The 22,760-nt window shown below is 37.5% G+C and overlaps 1 protein-coding gene across 1 annotated transcript in view; it reads left to right on the top strand.

Moving 5' to 3' along the window:
• Positions 1-22,760, top strand: part of LOC137424147 (nucleosome assembly protein 1-like 4) — a 231,903-nt gene that overhangs the window by 197,667 nt on the left and 11,476 nt on the right. The gene's annotated exons all lie outside the window — the stretch shown is intronic.

Below are 22,760 nucleotides of genomic sequence, written 5' to 3'. Positions count from 1 at the left end.
GTGAGTGTGCTGGCGAGAGTGAGTCGGTCGTAGCGCGTGTGCGAGGGAGCACGTGGAAGCGCGGTGTGGTGAGTGTTGCAGAGGGTGTGACGGGAGAGTGTGCGCAGGAGTGTGCGCGAGAAAGGTGTGTGACGGACAGGTGCATGAGGAAAGAGTGCGCTGTCAGAAGTAAGGAAGAGTGTCCACCTGTGGTGAGTGTTACAGAGGGTGTGACGGGAGAGTGTGCGCAGGAGTGTGCGCGAGAAAGGTGTGTGACGGACAGGTGCATGAGGAAAGAGTGCGCTGTCAGAAGTAAGGAAGAGTGTCCACCTGTGGTGAGTGTTACAGAGGGTGTAACGGGAGAGTGTGCGCGAGAAAGGTGTGTGACGGACAGGTGCACGAGGAAAGAGTGCGCTGTCAAGAGTAAGGGTGAGTGCGCTGTCAGGAATGGAGGTGAAAGTAGTGGGAGTGACATGGAGCGTGAGTTAGTTGTGACAGGTGAGCGAGGATGTACACCTGGGATGGAAGGATGCACACCTGGAATGGTAGAGCGTGAGTGGGAATGCACGCTGGAGTTGGTGGTGAGGCACGTGGTTGGGTGTGCGAATGAGAGCACACCTGTGATTGTCACAGAGCAGGTGACCGAGGAGGGGGTGCGAAGCGGTGTATTGGTGAGGTGTGCGAGCAACGAATGTGTGCCAAAGTGTTCGGTGGTCAGGTGTGTGACCAAGGCTGTGAGTGGAATGGGTGTGCCTGGGTGTGTAAGGAACGGTACGAGGAGCATGGGCACAGCTGGATGTGTGAGCAAGGAACGGGCTGCGGAGTGTAAGCGTCCAGGTGAAGCATCGACGTTACACGGGTTAGAGGTTAGAGCGACTTTTAGCCGAAGCAGGCCCTCGGTGCGTGCCGGGCCTCGCTTTGAACGGCCGCGTCCAGGCTCCACTAGGCGGAGCTGGCAGCCTGATAGAAAGGGTCGTCATGGCGACCACCTTTTGTTGAGGCATTCCGGCAGGTCGAGATCGGGACATTGGATGGCTCCACGCCGAGGTGATGCGTGGGATCTCGGCCCGGGTAAGCCCCCGTCCCTGCACCGAGTGCCGGACGCATCCAGCCGCTGGCACAAAACAACCAGCACCCATTGCTTGGCTTTACGAAGCCGGGCTTTGGACAGGGATTGGCGCACCGAGAGGTATTAGTGAGTCGACTGGGTGATGAGGTTAGTGTTTTGGACCCAAAATTAGAGAAAAGCAAAATTTGATGATTGGCAAGGGATTGGCAGTAGTGATTGGCAGATGATGGGTAGTGATTGGCAAATTTTTGATTTGTTGAAATTTGACGTGCAAAATTGATAGTGAGAGACCCCCGATGTGGTGGGATGGCAAATCCACCATCCCTCACAGGGGGGGGCAAAGGAGCAATAGTTTATGGGGTGTATGGCAGTGAAAACTAGCCCGGGTGGGTTAGGATATGGTGTGTAGGGATCTAGAAGATGACAGTAGGTAACGTTAAGGTTAGTTAGTGACTGATACCTGTAGTGGGGACGCAGGTAGTTTAGTGTGGTTGATAATGACGAGGGAGCGCAATAGTTAAAGGGACGACTGGGAAGCGCAAGTTTCAGAAGGGAGTAGTTAGCTGAGATGATGCCGTGTGAGTGAGGATTGAACAAGTGTGATTGCACAGGTGTGCAACTGGACAGGTGTGTGGAGCAGTGTATGAGTAGTGAGTGTGTGGATCAGCGCGAATGCGCTTGGGGAGAGAAGGGTGCAGGTGGCACCAGGTGTGAGAGCACAGGTGTGCAGGTACAGGTGTGTGGAGAGAGTTGGAGTGAGTGGTACGGAGTGGTGTGCATGGTGCGAAGGTGTGGATGGGGGAAGAGTGGACCCCTTTCACGAGCACCCGGGGCGGGTAGTGTAAGTGTTAGGTAGAGGGTGCAGGTAAATTGTGGTTGGATATTGGCATTTGTGGTGCGGTTGCAGAATGGTGTTGTGAATGGGTGCATTAGTGTTGTGGAAATGGCTGGGCGTGTAGCCTGTTAGTGTGTGTAGTTGGTTGGGCACTCCACCACTGTGAGGATGTCGGCCAGGTGAGGCCGCAGGTGGGCTCTGGGAGCCGGTAGTTGTGAGTGGGTGCCTGAGGATCCCGGGTGTGGATCGGGCAGCCCAGTGCCAGAGAGGGCACGGAGTGGGGAGAGAGCCAGAGGGCCTTCCCCTGGTAGTTAGGTTAGGGTAAGGAGCAGGTAAGCTCGGAGGCAACTGCAGTGGTGGAGGGGTGCAGGTGGGTAGACCCACTGGGAGAGGTACACGCCACAGCCCAGAAATTGTACGAGGGCACCGGGAGATGAATCGGGGGAGTGAGACCCCAAATTGAAGAGCACCACAGTTTGGCCAATGGGAATTGGTTTTTAGAACCCATAGTGTAAGAGGGCCAATGGGTTGGCCGGAGAAAGACCCCGGGTAGTGTAAAGTTGTTAAAGTCATTTAGGAAATAGTTAGGATTGATGAACCTGTCGCACCATACGCAGCCACTTACCTGTGGTGATGATGATGACTCCACACCTGTGTTTTCTTTGTTTGTGTTGCAGAAATGAGAATTGCTGTTGGATTTGTGAGACGCATCACGACGTGGATGAGACATTGGGGTGATTCCATCTCCTCCCTCCCTAGGAGGGACTGATGATGAATTGGTGATGGCAAATTTTGATGTTGAGTTGAAAATGGCAAATTTTGATGGGAGTTGAAAATGGCAAATTTGATTGGTTAGGAGGGAGAGAAGACGAATTTGGTATGTGGGAGGAACGGGGAAGACAGTAGGGATGTTTGTGGATTTGTAAAGTAGATGTTTATGGGTAGTGTTGTGTTTTGTTGATACAGTAAGGGGTAAGGGAGGGGCCATGTAGGTTACCTGGTGGGGGGGGGCGTACGGTAGGAACGTACCTGTCTCACCTGGTTCCCATGTGCCCCCAGTGTGCATCACCTTGCATTGCGTGCACTTTTGCGCCCTTACCACCTTGCTCACTTGTCTTGTTTTTGTCTCCCACCTCCGAGGATCTGGCTTTGGGGTAGAGAGAGAGGAGAGAGAGGTGCTGGCGACGCAGTTGTGGGCCTGCACTTTCGCTGCTTGTTGCCTGGATCGATACACCATATGGACCGCAATGTTGGTGGCCACCCACAATGGACCGTAGTTCTTTTGCGGCCAAGCACCACCCGGGGATGGACCTATGGGTCAACGGGGCACCTATGCCATACAGGTGAACCACTAATAATTAACACCAAGTGCACCACAAGAAGAGCAAGAGACACCTGCAGGGTTAGGGGTTGTCGAATTTATTTTTATTTCATTGAACAATGGTGACTGCACCGATTGGTGGTGGGGTGGTGCTTTTGATGCTCGGGAAGGGTGCTCTGCACGTTATTAAAGGCCGTCGGCCACAGAGCACTCGTGGGTTGGTGTATCGATGTTGGCAAGCGCGCTCTCTCTATGCATAACATCTGCATGTGTTCCTCCAAAAACAGGTCCTGGATCGTAGTGTAAATAGCAGCGTAGTCTTGTAAATAATGCTCCCTACCGGCTGCATGTTTAGTTTGAGAATTCTTTCCGGATTCGGTTATCCTGTGGGTGTGTTTCTGAGAGGAGAAGGGTGCAACGTCGCAGGGGGACATATTTACTCATTTGTGAATATCTGTAAAACTGTCGCACTCAGGGTAGAGTTAATAGTAGAGGGAACTACATTGCGTGCCACACTAAAGTAGGTAAAAATTTATCGGGTCGGGACGCCCCGAGGGTAGAGAAGGGTGCAATGTTGCGAATATGGAATTTGACCTCCATATCCGCTTGTAAATATTCCCCTATCTTCTCCGATACTCCCCAACTCTCCCCTTACCCCATTCCCTAGTCCCATTGTCTGTAAACAACACCCATTAGAGCCGATCTTCCCCTTCATTCCCCCATTAAATGTCGTGCCCAGGTCCCCCGCACCACACGTAGACAATTATAGGACATCTTGCTAGTTATTCTTAATCTATGTCAGTTAAGGACTTGTTTCCATTAATTATGACTCTTCGTTGCACCAGAATGTGATGATATGGCACCAGTAGGAGTTTAGGACCTTCCCATACCTCCCCGCATCTCTTCCCATCATCTCAAGCTCCAACAACAACCACAACAACAGCGGCTTTGCGTCCTCACTCCGGCTCGGTTGGCCGCCATTGAACATGTGCTCGACGGGGTTACCCAGAAGGGGGCTCCCTGTCGGCCCCTCGTCAAGGGCGGAGCCGGTAACCCCCGCACCCAATGAGAAGCCATGGGCCGATGCCATATGGGGCGGAGCTAACGAGCGAGGGCGTGACTCCCCGCCGGATATACGCGGCCCCGCGCCGGACGTGACGAGAGATGCGCCCCGAGCTTGGAAGGACAAGACGCCACCCTCCCGAGCGCTGAGCGACCTCCCCGGCATCTCCACCAAAGTCGCGACCCACGAGCGCTGAGCGACCTCCCCGCATCTGCTGGACACCAACGTACGCGATTCTGTCCCTGAGCCAGGTGCACCTGAGCCATCGACTGCCGCTTTCCTGGCCATCAAACCCCGTGTGAGTGAGCCTTGTCCCGTTTATCTGTGGTCTGTCTAGGGTTAATATAAGAGTGTGTTTAAGTGCCCACCTTCCTATGTTTCCCTCTTGTCCTTGTAATCTAACCTTTTTCCGTACGAATATACTTGAGAACTGAACCCCTGGTGTCGTATTGTGTCATTATAGCCCAGCCGGGTGTCTTCTTTTCCTTATTGAGCCAGCGTAGCGCGATTAGTCAACATTCGGGCACAATCGGGTAACTTGTACGGATACGGCGGCCATCCCGCTCGGCCCACCATACCATCAAAGTCGTATCCGTAACAATATTATGAAAAGATCTGGATATTGGGCCATCTCAGATTCAGAGATTAGATTTTTGCAAGATTTCGATTCGATTGGGATCGAAGAGAACACCTTCTTCGTCTTCTGTACAGTGAAGTTGCTAGCCCTGAATTCTCTGGCTACATCTGGGTGCTTCATTTGGGAGTGCAACCATGTCCCTCAGGTGAACAGGGACCCACCTGGCACAGTGTGTGTGGTCTAAGACATGGAACCATGGGACCAGTTCCGTCAGGGCATCAAGGTACGTCGTGAATGAAGCCTGCCGCAGAGAACGCACGTAAGTAGTGTAATAATGTTGCTTCTGGGACACCTCCGTTTAACATGTGAAATCCCTATCTAATGTCATTTACCCCCTTGTCTTTTTCAAAAATCATAAACACCTCTATTTCTCCCACCCTCATCTTTATGAACCTTTTGTCTGTAGTACCTATCCTTAATGTTGTTCATTAGACCACTCAAACACTACAAATATTTGTTTTCTCTTATAGACCTATCATCCTTCTTCTACATATCATCTGGCAGATTAATCTTTGACCCACTCAAACATTGACCCATTCACTTCCATATTAATTCTTTCCCTCCCTCATTGCCCCTAAACACCTATATTTCTCTCACCCTGTTCTTTACGAACCTTCTAACCTTTTGACATGTTATCCTTATTCATTAGACCACTTAAACACCTGTGATCCTTCTGACCTCATGGACCTTTTAACCTTTTACTCTTAATATCATCTGGTGAATATAACCCACTCAAACAACGACCCTACAAATATTTGTTTATGCGTGGGAAATAATTTAATTCTCCTACAACTCTCTTCACCATCTAATATATTAACAAAAAATATGTTTGAGTTTGGTTCTTTATTAAGATATTTTAACTGAGCTAAGATAAAATGGTAAACCTCCCTCAATGTTCTTGTTTGAGCGCCTCCAGTGCCACATACCATTTTTTGGTAAGCTCCGCCCACTTTTTGGTAAACCACGCCCATTTTTACTAAGCCCCGCCCACTTTTTACTAAGCCCCGCCCACTTTTGCTAAGCTCCTCCCACTTTTGCTAAGTCCCACCCACTTTATAAACTCTTCAGCATTGTATCATTTCCAGGTCATACATTACATCATTTTCAGGGAATTTCCATCACATCATTTCCAGTTAAGACACGCCCAGGGAATTTCCACAGGAAGACACACCCAGTCCTTATAAAAGGCACCGACCACACAGGCTTTTTCAAACACGCTTTCTGCTTCACTTGAGAATGGACTACTATGCCGAAATGGAATGGGATAACTTTGCTATTCCATGGAGTCCTACTACCTGTGTAGAACTCAACCTTCAGATTGATGAACTGGACTCGAACCTCTTATCAATGGAGGTAAGTTTGTTTATTTATTTATTTATTTATTTAATTTTTTTTTTTTTTTTTTTTTTTTTTTTTTTAAGATGAGACTCGTGTAAGAGTTAACAAAGTTTATTTTAATATTCATAGAGCTTGATTTATACAAATAAAAAATATTGTATTAAATTAATACATTGTTATTTTCTTTCACAGGAAATTGTATCTGAGATACGAAATGAAAATTCTGCTTTTAACACAACTTGGGATGAAGTTATTTTTTTGTTTGAAGACATTTTGAACAACCAAGACCCCCAGAACGAGTTCTACCTTGATGACCCAGCCAAAGAGTTATACCTTGGAGATCCACAAAATCCTGAAAAAGAGTTTTACCATGATGATACTTGTTGTGAGTTATCAAAACAAAACCCACTGAACAAGTTCTACCTTGATGAGCCAGAATACAAGTCATACATTGGAGACCCACAAATTTCTGAAAATTGGGAAAGGAGAGTTCTCCCTGATGGTCCGCAGTTATACTATGTGAGACACATCATAGAAACCCTAAAAAATTGGGCAAGGAGAGTTCTCCCTGATGGTCCGCAGTTATACTATGTGAGACACATCATAGAAACCCTAAAAAATTGGGCAAGGAGAGTTCTCCCTGATGGTCCGCAGTTATACTATGTGAGACACATCATAGAAACCCTAAAAAATTGGGCAAGGAGAGTTCTCCCTGATGGTCCGCAGTTATACTATGTGAGACACATCATAGAAACCCTAAAAAATTGTGAAATGGGAATTCTCCCTGATGGTCCGCAGTTATACTATGTGAGACACATCATAGAAACCCAAAAAAATTGGGAAAGGGAAGTTTTCCCTGATGGTCCGCAGTTATACTATGTGAGACTTATCACGGAAACCCCCAATATTTCTGAAAATTGTGGTTTTACCTTGGGGACTTGGAAAGATGGTTATATTTTTGGAGACTCGGAATGGGGGTTTTGTTTTGATGACTCGGAATGTGATACCTATCTTGGAGGCTCAACAGGAATGTGGTTATACCTTGGGAACTTGGAAAGTTGGTTTTATTTTGGAGACTCTACCTGTGGGGTTCCTCTTGGAGACTCTTTGGATTCTAAAGCAATGAACAATGTTCTTTATTTAATGACGCTTGATTTAAGCAATATCAAGAAAGTTCGAGGAAGAAAATGCTGGAAAATTCTTTCTTCCCATTTCTACTTCTTCAAACTTAAAAGCCTTGAAAGACAGAATTGGAGGAAGAGGAAAAAAAAAAAAGAAATACGTATTTAAAAAAGAAGAAAAGAAAGATTATGTTAGGGTTTGGGTGGGATTTTGAATGTGAGGGTTAGGGATGGGGTTGGGTTAGGGTTGGGATTTTGAATGTGAGGGTTAGGGTTGGGGTTGGGTTAGGGATGGGGTTGGGTTAGGGATGGGGTTGGGTTAGGGATGGGTTGGGTTAGGGTTGGGATTTTGAATGTGAGGGTTAGGGTTGGGGTTGGGTTAGGGATGGGATTGGGTTAGGGTTGGGATTTTGAATGTGAGGGTTAGGGATGGGTTGGGTTAGGGATGGGGTTGGGTTAGGGATGGGGTTGGGTTAGGGTTGGGGTTGGGTTAGGGATGGGGTTGGGTTAGGGATGGGGTTGGGTTAGGGATGGGGTTGGGTTAGGGATGGGGTTGGGTTAGGGATGGGGTTGGGTTAGGGATGGGTTGGGTTAGGGATGGGTTTGGGTTAGGGATGGGGTTGGGTTAGGGCTTGGGTTGGGTTAGGGTTTGTATATTATTATGACTCACTCGCACATACACACACACAAAAGTTAAGCCCCAACTAAAAAGTTGTGGGATTCTGTGTTTGGGGTTCACAGATTTAAAAACGTATCCCCATTATACACACACAAAAGTTAAGCCCCAACTAAAAAGTTGTGGGATTCTGTGTTTGGGGTTCACAGATTTAAAAACGTATCCCCATTATACACACACAAAAGTTAAGCCCCAACTAAAAAGTTGTGGGATTCTGTGTTTGGGGTTCACAGATTTAAAAACGTATCCCCATTATACACACACAAAAGTTAAGCCCCAACTAAAAAGTTGTGGGATTCTGTGTTTGGGGTTCACAGATTTAAAAACGTATCCCCATTATACACACACAAAAGTTAAGCCCCAACTAAAAAGTTGTGGGATTCTGTGTTTGGGGTTCACAGATTTAAAAACGTATCCCCATTATACACACACAAAAGTTAAGCCCCAACTAAAAAGTTGTGGGATTCTGTGTTTGGGGTTCACAGATTTAAAAACGTATCCCCATTACATTTTATTTATTTATTTATTATTTTCAAGGGTATTATCTGCTTACTTGTGTTTTTTGTAATTCTTGTGAGTAAAATGAACCCAAGATTTCTTCTCCATTTAAATCATATAATTTGTAGGTCCAAGGGACTGTATCCATTACATCAATGATTTTAAATAATTCACGAGTCCATTTTTGTGTATAACCTTTCTCAAAATGACTTTTCCATTTGTATATTCTTACAATATCACCAACTTTAAACTTGGGCTTTCTCAAATTAATCTCCTTTTCATATTCTAATTTTGTAAATGTTTCTGATGGTTTTGATTGTGTTGATGAATGAACTGTATTATTGTAATTATCTACAATATCCTGAATTAAATACACCCATTTTTGAGAACCGAGTTGTGTGAATTTTTTATATAATTTCTCTTTTAAAGTACGATTAAAACGCTCAATAACAACTGCCTTTCCTTCATTAAAGGTGCTGTATAATTTAATACCCTTCCCCTTAAGAAATTTCATGAATATTTTGTTATAGAACTCTGTTCCCTCATCAGTCCATAACTTCTTTGGTTTCCTTTTATCCCGATCAAATATTAGCTTAAAGGCTAACATTAAAGTATCACCCCTTTTATTTTTTAAAGGGACAACCCAGGCAAATCTACTCCTCAAATCAATAACGGTTAAAGCATACCTGTATCCCCTGTCATTATTCAATTCAATTAAATCAGCGGACCATATGTGGTCAGTGTATTTAGAATAAACCTTCCTTCTTTTAAACTTTGTGATTATAGGTTTGTGTAATTCTTCAGCCAAAAGCTCCTCAGTCTTGATGACATCATTAGAGCCTAATAGTTTTTTGAGGAATAACCAAGACCAAGTTTCAATTTAGCATTTATCAAATTTCTCACAATAAACCTATCAACTTTCTCTCTCAACGTTGGATTTTGTATCAAAGACAAATTATACAACATTTCGCTGTCGGCTTTATGTTTTTCAGTCAACGTAGTGGTTTTCCCATAAGCAATATCATGCTTCATACACACTTCGTCAACCCTATTTGTAGGTTTAGACCAAGGTTTAGGATTGTCAGCCTCATCTAATCTTTTATCCAAGTTTGTTCCTGGACCACAGAAAGAATACCCTGGAAGGTGTAATTCCCCTGGAATTCCAGTTGTTGTAAATTTACTTCCTGACAGAAACTTTTGTATGTCTCCTCCTCTTTTAGGAGAGATGAATTGGCACTTTTTAGAGCCACATACTTGACATATTCCTTTTTGATAAACTCTATTATTTTTAGCTTTAACATAAGAGATATTTTTAGATTTAGTTTTCTTTTTACATTTGAGACAATAACTCATATTTATTTATCAGAAAAATTCCGACAGAGTATCAAAACCTTTTTGGTTTTCAACATATACATTTCAATCTTTATTTTTAAAACATAAAGAATCCTAAGGAATGCCTTCACTCTCTCCTCCATTTATTTACAAATAAAAACTAACTAAAGTCAATGACACCAACATCATCAATCACATAATCTTTTCCTTCTTCTTCTTCTTCTTCTTCACCACTTTCTCGTTTAAATCTCCTCCCTGAAATTGAAGACATTGACGTTCTTATTTTTGAAACCATTATCTTCATAAGAGTTGTTAATTCTTTAATTTCCTCTTCGGTGCGTTGAGATTGATTTATTTGCTTTAATACACTCAATCTTTTATGAATCTCAATGATTTCCATCTTTTTATATTTTTCCTCCCTCTCTCTTTGCTCCCTCTCCTCCTCCTCCATTTTCTCCCTCTCCTCCTTCTCCTTTTTCTCCCTTTTCTCCCTTTCCTCCTTCTCCCTTTTCTCCCTTTCCTCCTTCTCATTTTTCTCCCTCTCCTCCTTCTCCTCCTTTTTCTCCCTCTCCTCCTTCTCCTCCCTCTCCCTTTCCTCCTTCTCCTTTTTCTCTCTTTGCTCCTTCTCTTCTTCAACTCCTTCCTCATCCCTTGCTACCCTTGAGTTTGAACCCCAAAGAATATTATACATATACTCATCTGGATTTTGAGATATTCTTGTATCTATAATTATTTTTCTCATAATAGGATACCAATAAGATTTGTTGACGATTTCTAAAAGAGTTTTATATTTCATAACTTTGAGAAGTTCATTTTTATTTAATATTTTAAACAAGTCTCTATTTGTGGGTTTAACAATATCAGTATAAGGCCAGTTTTTAATGACAAAATTCCCATGTATATGCTCCAAATCATAAGGTATGTAATACCGAGCACCCTTTTCTTGTAGGTATCCTTGAATACAAAAATTATAATTCTCTTGTAGTCTTCTTCCTGCCATTTATGTATCAGAAATATATGTGAGATTAATATTATGACAGGTAATACCACCCCATCTTCCCACTACCAAATCGGTTTGTATTCCTCGGCTTTCTATCCTTATCTCATTACCTTCCTTCTTTGTCATGCGAACCATCGCTATACTATCATATATTTTTCTTTTCTTAAAATCACGTATTTGTTGTTTACTAATTGTACTTCCACATAAATCCTTATCCTCACCAAGTGGATAATATTCTTCTTTACGAGACTGATTTAAATCATGTAGGTCTTCTATGTTTATTGAAAAAGACCAATTATACCCTAAATCAGGCATATCATACCCCCATTTATTAATTCGCATATTAACTAAATGTCCTTCTTTATAAAATTCAATTGTAAGCAGGTAGTTAAATTCAATGAGGAAAGGTGTATGGTCAGTATAACCAGGTGTTGTGGTTGTAAATTTTACTTCTTTCACAAAACGTGCTGTTTTCTTTAAAAATATATATTGTGATAAATCACTTAATCTAATTAAGTCATTCGCATCTGTAGGGTTTGGATAATTGATTAATTTATAAGTATTCTTCATATTAATATTTTTACTTACACTATATTTTTGTCGTTCAGCCTGTGCCTTTGTATAATAATTTGATAAATCAATATCCTGAGAGGATTTTCCAAAGATAGAACCATCTTTTCCAACATAAGTCATTTATATTAGATTAAAAATGATATCATAAAAATTTTCATTATTGTTGAGTTGAAATAATACATATAAACATAATTGACCACAACATTTAGAATTAATTTCTTGAACTTGAAATGTTTGATAAACACCATTCTGTAAGAATTGTATTACTTCAACAGGTGGTGGCATACCATAACTATCAAAATAATATTTATCCTGACTATTATGAATACAAACCCAATGAGAACCATTCTGTGTGTCTAAATTCATAATAATATTCTTTGTATTCTTATTTATATGTATTAATTCATCTCTCATACAGATTACCACATTATCAATTTTTAGTGTTTTACAATACTTGGCTAGTTCTATATTTGACGTTGTATTCTTTCCAAATTGTTTAAACCATTTATCCATTTATTTATGAGAAAGATACAATCCATTACCCCGTTTAGTTAGTTTAACACCCGCTTGAGCGATAGAGGAAAGCATATCACCAACCAACAATCTAGCTTTATCAGGTAGACTTTCAAGTTTTTGAGCAAAATCTACAATTACACCACTTCCACTAATTTGTTTCTCCAACTCCTTGTTATGTCTTTCCAATTCTTTTTGAGCTTTTAGTTGTGCCTTCCTTTCGTTAGCAGTTTTTACCGCTGCTGAAATACCACCAGTCAATGCTCCCGCCGCACTTAAACCAGCAAATAAAGGAATTAGAAACGGGAGAAATCCTCCTCTTGACTCGTCTATTGAATATTTCTTTAACATAGGTTTCGTCATTTTAATTTTAAGTGATCCAACATCATTTAGTGTTTTTACTTGTGTGTGTGTGAGTAAAACATCAATTCTTACAGCTCCTTTTCTTTGAATTGTATTAACATTAATAATACAAGGCTTTTGATTTTGAATACAAGATGTTAATTTATTAAGATTGATTTGATTAACATATACCCCTACCATTTATTTATGAGAAAAAACCTATGTGATATTAATCATAACACCATTATCTGTATTAATCTGTAATTCTGTTTCCTCCAAAAGCAAACAATAAGCATCAACTTCTTCATTCTCCCCTCTTTCAATGTATAGAGAAGTATCCACTCGATTAGACTTTATAGTTTCCTTTTGAGAACTCAGGTCAATTGCGTAGATTGTATATAAACCTTTAAATGCAACCATATCCAAAATAGGATCATTATTACCATTACTTTCACACACTTTTTGGTAGGACTTGTAGGCTTCCGCATAATCATTTTTTTCCCAATCAATTTCCAATCTATCTCGCGGATAAAATGTGCCATCAAGAGAAACCCGAAGTTGTTTCACCTTAGCATTATCACTCAGCGCATTATTCTTATTAGTACCCTCCTCTCCATCTGGTTTTTTAAAAATGAGCCATAGGTATCGTGGCTTTCCTTCAAGAACACCCAAATTCCAAGTGTAGGTAGTGTGTTCCAGTTTAACGTGTTGACATCTTCTTTTAAGGTATGATACATTTAGCGGTTTCTTTGAGTTAAGTCTTCTATTTAACATCTCCTCCGTTTTAAGATTAGGAGTATATTCATTGATATACCAACACAAATCATTAATAACAAATTTATTATTGTCGCCAAAAGCATTTTCAGCCCCAAAAAGCAATCTATTTACATTATCATTCCTTTGTAGTTGAAATCTAATTTTAAGACCATACAAAACTTTATCATAATCACAAAATCCAAATATACCTTTAAGAGGTACTGCTACGGTAAAACTATTCTCAGCTTTTGCGTCATCATTATACATTGACTTCCTTTGACTATAACCAGGGTCTGTGTTTGTTCCCGTTGACATATCAGGAATAAAGCCTTCAACAGCTCCCTTACCCATTCTATCACCAAACGAATATAGTGTAAATTTCATCATTTCAGATGTAGCAGAGACATAATCAACCGCTTCAACCTCTTGTGTTCCAATATACAGGCGAACACTGTCAAACATTTTCCAGAAGAAATCATTTACGAGTGTAGCATTAGTATTATTCGCAGCCTTAGTGAATTTAAATTTACACAGCAAGAAACTATCAGCTATATTCAAGTAAGTTTGTTGATTATTTATTTCAAAACTTTTTGTTCCGTTTGAATTCCAGTCGGTTCCTGTAATAGCATTTACCTTAAAATAGTCTTCCTTTTTAGTAGAGTTTGAAATGATAATCGTATCATCCAAATCATAGATACTATCAATCGCTTCCATACTTGTATTTATATAGTATTAAAATTGTTGAAACCCTGACCCAAGTATTTTTATGATTTTTTGTCGTTCTTGTGAAGATAGTTGAGTTTTACCTTTTTTAATTTCTTTGATTGTTTGTAATTTATGGGACTCCTTTTGAGCATCTTTTATACTCTTTACAACACCTGCTACATTTCCCATGAGAGAAGCAGTTGAACCAATTAGGTCTTTATGTTTAAGAATGGTTGAACCAATACCCATTAGAGTATCAATTATCCCATCTCCTTTATTTCGAAATTGATGACCCACACCCCGTTGTCTCTTAGGTTTATAGTATCCTTTACCCACATACCTTGTATAGTCTGGTGAAAGGAACATGCCCTCCCCTGTAATTATTTTATATTTTCCCAACTCGTGTTTTCTTACAATAACCATTATTTATTTATTGAAAAACTTCACGTAGGTGAATTCTGATGGATATAATTTCATCATTAAAGGATATCATACGATTATCTTGGTCGGTTATCCTAAAATTTACTCTGTATATGGTTTTTCCTGACACAGGTAAATAGACAAGATTTTTTGGTTCCATATTAAATTTATAACCAATCGGGGTTGAGTATGCACTGAATGAAAATATTGTATTTGTTCTTATTCCATCGTTATAAGCACCATCAATCAAATCACAATGAATTAATACTGAATTTATACCGGAGGATATTTGGATAACATTATCACTGTAAAACGTCCCGTTATTTTCAATCTTTTTTGAAGAGAAACCCAATAGCTCTCTGAACGAATTTTCAATCGTGAAATCAACTTTATAATTATTTTTCAGTTTAATAGTTGATTTTGAAGTGTGTGTTTGAATATCTATTACAATATTTTTTGGTTCATCACCTTTTTCTTTCATAAGGCGAGAGACTTCTGAAGATATTTGAGAAATCTCGTAAGCTCCAGGTGAAACAGTTATAGTTTTGTAGGCAGTGCCTGGATTATAACTAAACTTGTTGTTTTTCTCTGTGATATTAAAAAGGGTATTGTAAGTTTCCATTGACAACAAAGATGCCTCATATGAGGTAAGGGGGTCAAGTTGTAGTGGGTAAGGGAATGAAGCTGTGTAATCGCTCGTTGTGAAATTAAAACTAAGAATTGTGCTTCTCATCTTATTTAATATCTAATAAAATATCTTTGTATTGACATTTATTAATTATTTTCATGTTCATCAACTGATCTAAAATGGCTGAGGATTCATTAAAACAATTGTTGTTTCCAGCCTTCTTACTACCTAATAACAATAATAGCCTATTAACTAATTGTGATGGGTCATTTGGAAGAAAACTAACACCCGAACCAAGCTTACTTAAAGCATCAATAATATGTTTCTCCTTCTCATTCTTCTTACTTTTACCAGCAACAGAAACTCCATAATCAAGTGTATTTAACAACTCAATATATACCCTATCTTCCTCTCTTTCCATATCAAGTGGTTCCTCAAAATATTTTGAACCGCTGAATCCGGGGTTTGTTAGAAGAAACATTAATCTTGGAGTTAATTTAACATTTGGTTGAGTAGAACTCAAGAACATCAATTCATCATTAAATATCAATACCTTTTCTTCCACAAGATGAAACACTGCTGGTTCTTCTGTTGGAATGAGACCTGCTCTGGTTTTTGAACCCGCAGAATATTCATTGTTTTGAAGAGCTTCCACAACATAATTAGGGGGTTGATTTACCTGCTCAAGTTTCCGAAATAATCCCTCGTCATCATATTCTAATTCACCAAGTTCTTGTTTTGTTATCTGACTAAAATCTTTGAGCATTTGAAGTTTTTTCGGAGTAAATTCTACCGTGGGAACTGTAGGGTGTTGAGTTTTCAAAAGTGGTTTAAAGAATTTCTCTTGTTTTCTTTCAAAGGCTTCTTCACCAGTTAGTTTCTGTCTCCGTTTCTTCTTTATCTCTTCCTGTTGTTTAACAACTTTTGAAACTAATTGTTGATGTTCCTTAAACTTTCTTTCTCTTTCTTCAGTATTCATTTTCTGTATTTATTTATTGAAAAATATCATTTAGTATCTCATCTTGTTTCACAACAATATATTTATATTTTCCAATCGTGTGTTTCATATAATTTTCAAATTCTTTTTTACTACATAACGTAGAGCAATTATCTCTCCAAAAATTATTTACATCTATTGAATTTAACTTAAATAAAATAAAAGTATTGGCATTGTTTCTTATTGAGCGTCGAGGGAGTTGAAAATATGATTGACTAAGATATATACAATTACAAGAAGAATGTCTCCCTCTTGTATAGTAGCTATCCATTACTGTTTGGTTTCTCTCATTAACACAATCATCAAAGATGACAAGGTTCTTTTTTGATTTATCTAAATCTTGAGGTGAAGGTATATCATCCGTATTATCACTGAGAATACAAGTTATGGGTTTCGATTTTGATTTCTGTGTATCACAAAATAATTGTATTATATCATCAATATTATAATCATTTAGTTTGTTTTGAAGTTTAAATAAACCGATAATGTCTTCCTTTTTAAGACCCGCATTAAAACCCTGTGAGAGTAGTTGATACTCGGGTTGAAAACTTGACTTTGTAAAAATTATTAAATTATCATAATCTAAAAAATTAGAACCAAGGAGCATCTTTAAAAGTAAACAGGTTTTTCCACATCCGCTTGAACCAACTATTAGACATCTCAATGAATTTGGAATGTTTTTATGGTTATTAAATTTTATCTTATTTTCCCAAACGGGTAAAAAATCATTCATTTATATATTTGGAAAACAAGTTATCCAACTTTTTTTGAGCTATTTGAGAAACTCTATATTTTATCCTGAGTTCGGGTTTAATTTCAAAATAATCCATTATTTTATTTATATAGTATCTTGTATTAACATTTCCATTAAAATTATTTTGAATAATAAATATCATTAAACCCTTATACATTTCCTCAATACAATTAGTCTCTTCCCTTGAAAGAAATGGTGTATTATCATCACAATACTTAACATTCATCTCTCTTATTAATCTTGTAAAGTAATTCATTTTTGGTTCTAATTTAAAAGAGTTGTATATTTTTTTATATTTCTTATTATCATTAATTAAAATTAAATCACAGAAAATACATTGTTTATATGAATCCTCATCATTAAGCCCCACTCTATCACAAGCCGGACAATTCTCTAATTTATCATATGGAGAGTCTGGAAATTCTAAATATCCTTCAGAACTTATCATATTTATGTGGTAAATTTTTACTTAAACTAAACGCAAGTTTATTCATTAATAAATACAATGTTTCAAAGCACAAAAGACAAATTTCAATCAATCTCTACTTCGGTGGAAGATATAGAAAAATATGTCAAAGATGTTAAATTGAACAAAGATAAATATGGAAATTTTTGGGTAAAACCAGTTATGGAAAATAACATGAGCCCCTCTATTTCATTTAAAGGAAGAGCTCTAACTATACCTGGAAAGACATCCATTAAAGTAAATCTAACAAAAGTTTCTCCTCTACTCCTGGCAATTTATTCAAAGCTTGAAAAAGTGATTGACCACGATACTTTGAAAAAGAATGATAAGACCATTAATAATTCTAGAGGAGACATTTGTATTTTCTTTAATAATCCAAAGGGTGTAGATCTAAGTAAAATGAATGATGTTAATATTTCTGGTGAAATGTCATTTCGTTCTATGATAGTTAGAGATTATTTAAAGATAACTTTTGATATAAAAATTGTAGAGATTGAATCTGTTAATGAAAGAAAGTATATAGATATTGATGGGAATATTTTTCTTGCTAATTAAATATGAGTCAATACAGCAGTGAAGATTTTACTATTTCATTGAACTCAGACGATAGTGATGATAGTATTTCATTGAACTTGGACGATGGTGATGATAGTATTTCATTGAACACAGATGATAGTTATGATACTAATAGTTTGTGCTCAAATGATAGTTATGAGAGTAGCTTTATTGATGACTGAGTATGATTCTGAGTATTCATGTGATAGTTATGACTTAGATGATTCTGAGTGAAAAAGTGTTTTAGTTTAAGCACAGCGATATATATAAAACGGAGCTGTAAAGCTCAAAAGTGTTTTATTTTAAGCACAGTGATATATATAAAACACCACGTTTTCTCACGCTATAAATATGGTTTATTGTGATACTTGCGAGAAGGAAGTAAAATATTATAAACAACATATTCTCACCGCAAAACATACATACAACATTTTAAACAAACTTTCCCCTCTTCCACCTGAAACAAAACACTGTTCTACATGTAATAAAAATATCCTCAAGAAAGGCTTCAAAATACATCTTAAAACAAATCTACATTTATCAAATTTTATCACAACTAAAAACTCTGATGGAGCATTCAAAGGACATATTAAAATAAGAGTCTTTAACTTCAAACCTCCTGAACCAGAGTCTATAGTTGATGCTGTAGAAATAGTTAAACCTGCTGTTCAAACGTTGATTGAAAAAACACTAAAGGAAATGAAACCACTTAAATTTTATATGGGAGTAAAATTAGAAATGACAAAGGATGAAGGAGTTATAGATGCACCATACATGAGAACTGAGCCACACTTTATATCTTCATATCAAGATTTTAAAACATCAGGAGTCTATGATGAACTTATTAAACAAGAGCAAGATGTGGATAATTCAATCGTAGGAAGTGGATTCAATATAGGAAAAATTATTTACATAGACATTCATATTCTTAAATCAGATCCTCTAAAAGCTTCTTCTTACATTGATTTACCCAGTGTTATCAAAAATAGAAAAGCAGTTATCAATATCAAAAATAAAGACAATAAATGTTTTCTCTGGTCTATTTTAGCACACTTACATCCTCCACATTTTCATGATGAAAGAGTATCTCATTATAAAAAATATGAGAATACATTAAATACGAAAGATCTAAAGTTTCCGGTGACTTTAAATGATATTCCTAAATTTGAAAAGATGAATAATTTATCAGTTAATGTTTATGGTCTAACAGAAACAAACAACATTCAGGTTTTAAAGCTTTCTGACAATTGTAAACAAACTCATATTAATCTTCTATATTTTAATTCAGACGAAAATTCACATTATACATACATCAAAGATATTGCTAAATTAATAAAACCACAAGTCTGTAAGAGAACAAATAAAATATATATTTGTTTGCGTTGTCTTAACTTCTTCAATTCACAAGAAAGATTAGATAAACATTCAAATTATTGTGGCGAACATAAATCAACGGTAATCAATATGCCCAAAGAAGGCTCAAAGATCACATTCAAAGATGAAAATAAAAAGATCAAACATCCATTTGTTATATATGCTGATTTTGAAAGTATTTTAGAAAAAATTGATACTGCTTCTCAAGATCCAAAAGAATCATACACAAATAAATATCAAAAACATACTCCTTGTGGTTTTTGTTATTATATCAAATCATCCGTTGGTGATAAATATAACAAGTTAGAGATGTATAGAGGCTCAAATACCCCAGAGGAGTTTGTGAAACGACTAGAAAAAGACTGTGTTCGATTAACCAAGATAATGAGAGAAACCAATAAACCAATGTCCTTAACAAGTAAAGAAAAAAGGGAATTTATAAAAAACAATGTCTGTCATATTTGTGAGGAGAAAATTGGTAAAGGTCTAAAGGTTAGAGACCATTGTCATCTCACTGGTAAATATAGAGGTCCGGCTCATCAAAGTTGTAATATTAATTATCAACTCCCCTCTTTCATTCCTGTCTTTCTTCATAACAACGCTCATTATGATACACATCTATTTATCAAGGAACTCTCAAAGACTTCTGGAAGTATCTCAGCAATTCCAAACACGGATCAGAAATACATTTCATTCACAAAAACAATTCACACATCTCCTATTACTCATATCAGATTTCTTGATACATTTAAATTCATGGCAAGTCCATTGGTTAACTTGGTTCAAAATCTAAAAGAGTTTCCATGTCTTTCAGAGTATTTTTTAGATAAAGATTTTCTAACACAAAAGGGAATTTACCCCTATGACTATATGGACTCATTTGAGAGATTCAATGAAACACAACTTCCTTCAAAAGAAAATTTCTATAACAAATTAAATAATAGTCATATATCTGATAAAGATTATGTACACGCACAAAATGTTTGGGAAAAATATAACATCAAGAATCTTGGCGAGTATCACGATTTGTATCTCAAAACTGATGTGCTTTTATTGGCCGATGTATTTGAAGCCTTTAGATCTGTTTGTCGCACTGGATATGGATTGGATCCTGCTCACTACTACACAGCACCTGGATTGGCCTGGAGTGCGATGTTGAAAATGACAAAACAAGATTTGGATTTGATAACCGATGTTGATATGCTTTTGATGATTGAAAAGGCAAAAAGAGGTGGAATTTCACAAGTCTGCTCGAGTAGATACGCAAAAGCAAATAACAAATATCTTCCAAATTATGATCCAACGAAAGAGAGTTCTTACTTGATGTACTATGACGCGAACAACCTGTATGGCTGGGCAATGTCTCAGGCTCTTCCTTATGGAAAACTTAGATGGGTAAAGGAAAAAGACTACAAAAACGTTTTACAAGATGTATGTATCTCTACACAAAAAGAATTGGATGAAGAAAAAGTTGGTTATTATTTTGAAATTGATTTAAAATATCCAGAGGAACTCCATAACCTACACAAAGATCTCCCATTTGCTTGTGAGAAAGCAAGTCCAAAGAAAGAATGGTTGAGTGATTATCAACGATCGTTTGATATAGGTGAATCAACAGAAAAATTACTTACTACATTATATAACAAGAAAAATTATGTTCTACACCAAAGAAATTTGCGACAATATTTATCAAAAGGTCTAAGAGTAGAGAAGATCCATAGGGTTCTAAAGTTCAATCAAAGTCATTGGTTAAAGGGGTACATTGATTTTAATACACAAAGAAGAACAGAGTCAAAAACAGATTTTGAGAAAGACTTTTATAAATTGATGAATAATGCGGTCTTTGGTAAGACTATGGAGAATGTGAGGAAAAGACAAAATATCAGACTATCAACATCTTGGGAACAAGCATCAAAATTAATTAATAGACCGAGTTTTACTCGAGCTGAGGTCTTTACTGAGAACTTTTGTGCGATCCATTTGATTAAAGAGAGTATTGAAATGAACAAACCTATTTATATTGGAACAACAATTCTTGATTTATCAAAGTCATTAATGTATGATTACTTTTATAATAACTTGAGGAAGAAATATCAAAATGATGTTAATCTACTTTATATGGATACAGATAGTTTTATTTTGAAAATTAATACCAACGATGTTTATTCAGACATGAAAAGAGACATTAATATCTATGACACGAGTAATTACAGTCCAGAGAGTGAGTTGTTCTCTTCTAAAAATAAAAAGGTGATTGGAAAGTTCAAGGATGAATTAGGAGGAAATGTTATGAGTGAATTTGTGGGATTGAGGTCAAAGGCTTATGCTTATAAATACATTGTGAATAACGTTGAAAAGACTGATAAGAAGTTAAAAGGTGTAAAGAAAAATGTTATTAAAGAAACAATAAACTTTAAGGATTATTATAACTGTTTAACAACAAAGAAAGAAGAGTTTAGAAAGATTAATGGAATAAGAAGTTATAAACATCAATTATATTCAGAAGAGATAAATAAGAAAGCATTGGGGGCTTTTGATGATAAGAGGTTTATTTTAGAAAATGGAATTGATAGTCTCCCTTATGGTTATATAAGTGATAAGTGATAAGATATATATATAAGTGATAAGATATACATAAGTGATAAGATATATATAAGTGATAAGATATATATAAGTGATAAGTTAAAAAGGGGGGGGGGGGGGGGGTTGGGGATTTTAACGGGCTACCGCCGCCTTTTTTACTATTATATAAATGATAGAACCAAGTATCAACCAGACTAAAGAGTGGAGGTGTAATCAACCTTGGTATATAAATGGAAAACATAATGAATGTGAAAAATATCAAATAGGTATAATTGAAAAGGCAACTGGTAAAAAAGTTCACAAAACAAATAAGAGAATTAATTTAAATACCGGTGAATTGGGTAAAAAAGATGGAAATATTTTTGAGTGGACGGAAAACTTTGATGGTTGTCAGGAAAATATATACTTTAATTTAAAAATGGTATGTGGCACTGGAGGCGCTCAAGCAAGAACATTGAGGGAGGTTTACCATTTTATCTTAGCTCAGTTAAAATATCTTAATAAAGAACCAAACTCAAACATATTTTTTGTTAATATATTAGATGGTGAAGAGAGTTGTAGGAGAATTAAATTATTTCCCACGCATAAACAAATATTTGTAGGGTCGTTGTTTGAGTGGGTTATATTCACCAGATGATATTAAGAGTAAAAGGTTAAAAGGTCCATGAGGTCAGAAGGATCACAGGTGTTTAAGTGGTCTAATGAATAAGGATAACATGTCAAAAGGTTAGAAGGTTCGTAAAGAACAGGGTGAGAGAAATATAGGTGTTTAGGGGCAATGAGGGAGGGAAAGAATTAATATGGAAGTGAATGGGTCAATGTTTGAGTGGGTCAAAGATTAATCTGCCAGATGATATGTAGAAGAAGGATGATAGGTCTATAAGAGAAAACAAATATTTGTAGTGTTTGAGTGGTCTAATGAACAACATTAAGGATAGGTACTACAGACAAAAGGTTCATAAAGATGAGGGTGGGAGAAATAGAGGTGTTTATGATTTTTGAAAAAGACAAGGGGGTAAATGACATTAGATAGGGATTTCACATGTTAAACGGAGGTGTCCCAGAAGCAACATTATTACACTACTCACGTAGACCAGTACCAACATCTCTAGTTCCAGCACAGTTGCCCAGTACTGAAAGTTGGGAATGTCTTCTCCTCTCTGGTGACACCAGTCTTCGAACTCAGGCAGGTCTTCTGCATCATCAACATATGTCATACAGTGGC

The sequence above is a fragment of the Myxine glutinosa genome, chromosome 3 (assembly GCF_964187855.1).
Source record: "Myxine glutinosa chromosome 3, kmMyxGlut1.1, whole genome shotgun sequence".
NCBI classification, from domain to species: domain Eukaryota; kingdom Metazoa; phylum Chordata; class Myxini; order Myxiniformes; family Myxinidae; genus Myxine; species Myxine glutinosa.
Note: the sequence above shows the minus strand (reverse complement) of the source record. Positions and strands in the feature narration are given on the sequence as shown.